A 1,674-nucleotide genomic window follows, 5' to 3' on the forward strand; every position below is an offset into this window, starting at 1 on the left:
AAAAAAAAAAAAAAAAAAAAAAAAAAAAAAAAAAAAAAAAAGTGATATGAAATATGAAGATTTTATCTTTAAAAGTAGTACAAAGGAACTCATTCAGTGATTATTGTCCAGGCAATTTGGAAAACTGACCTAATGACCGACTGAAAATTAGTCAAGGAGAAATATTTACAACACAAAGAAAGTTTGAAAAATAATATCTCTCTTGGTGCAATATGAAATCAAGTAAATTCTTTATACAAATAAGTAAGAACACTTGCTTATGCTGGATGCCAGTATTTTCCCAGTAAGACAGCAAATATTTTCCCAGAGCTAATACTATTTTAAATATTATTCAAGCACAAAATTGATTTAAAACTATGTAATTTTGAGAAACAATACTTGAAATTCCAAATTAAAACAAAGCATTTGAAACATAAATAGAGCCAATGAAAAAATTTGGCAAATTTTGGTATTTTTCAGAGATCTCATCACAGAACAAAATACATATCTTAAACAAATTCTGTCAAAAACTCATTTATATTGACTATGTTAGACAAATATTACTTTGGCAGCTCCTGAAAAGTCAGGTGCCTACAGAGAATCAAGGCATGTTGATTCCTCAGATTTTCACAAAATACTGTTAAAAAAATCTCAAATAGGGGCCGGCCCGGTGGCGCACTGCTACAGTGCGCCGCTGTGAGAAGTCCAGCTCCTGTTTAAAAACCTACATGTGATTTTTCAGGCTTGTCCACAGGCAATTACAAAAGCTTTACCTGGCATGTTCATGGGGAAAGCTGCCTTCGCACAGCAGACTTGGTGCATGGCCAGTGAGTGCATTGCAGTCTCTGAAGGGAGTTGTGGTCAAGGACTCAGCCTCCCTGGCTGATCATGCTCTTTGCATATTTATATTCCTAGCCCCAGAGGCTTCATCCTAAGTCTCTTTATCTGAAGCCTTTGGCCAAGGTCCTTTTCAAGTGTCTCTGCTGAGCCTTACTTACAGGCAGAAGAAAGGAAAAATTGAAGACAATTTTCCCCACACTAACTTAGTCCAGCACTTTTCCTAGCCTCTTCACCTACTTTTCTCAGGATCCATAAAATTGCTGCAGACTTTTGTTCAAGGACTCCTCAACAGTGAGACAACACTCAACTCTGCATTGGTCCACCAGACCCTGGATGAGTGTGCCAGCCCAAGGGGGAAAATGGAATAGAGGGGAGCATGTACTTTCTCTGGCTTTAGTCTCTTAGTCATACTATCACAGCAAATGATTAAAGATCTCACTGTTAACTTTTATTTTGACTCCTTGTTGATTTAATTGGCTGCTACTCAACACTGCTGAGCCCCTAACCTAAACAAATGAAGAGATTATGGGAAGGGGAATGAAGATTCACACAATATTAATTTGCAAATCAGTATAGAGACCACTATTTTGAAATTCCTGAGAACTGAGATATTTTGGACCACTAAAGCAGTCAGAGTTATTGTGTTTCTGGCATTTCTATTTATTTCTCCGAAGTGATGATGTTAATCCTTTTAAAAGAATCGAGGTACCTATGTTTTACCAAAATCAATCTTCTACTCTACAGAAGTTAATATGTCAAGTTAGAAGTTTACTTGTTGGAGACTGGAAGGAGAGAAATGAGCTGACCCAATCCTACCAGGAGAAAGGAAGGTAAACAACAACAATCAAAAAAAAA

This window comes from Galeopterus variegatus, unplaced genomic scaffold (genome assembly GCF_000696425.1).
Source record: "Galeopterus variegatus unplaced genomic scaffold, G_variegatus-3.0.2 Scaffold3812, whole genome shotgun sequence".
Classification (NCBI taxonomy): Eukaryota; Metazoa; Chordata; class Mammalia; order Dermoptera; family Cynocephalidae; genus Galeopterus; species Galeopterus variegatus.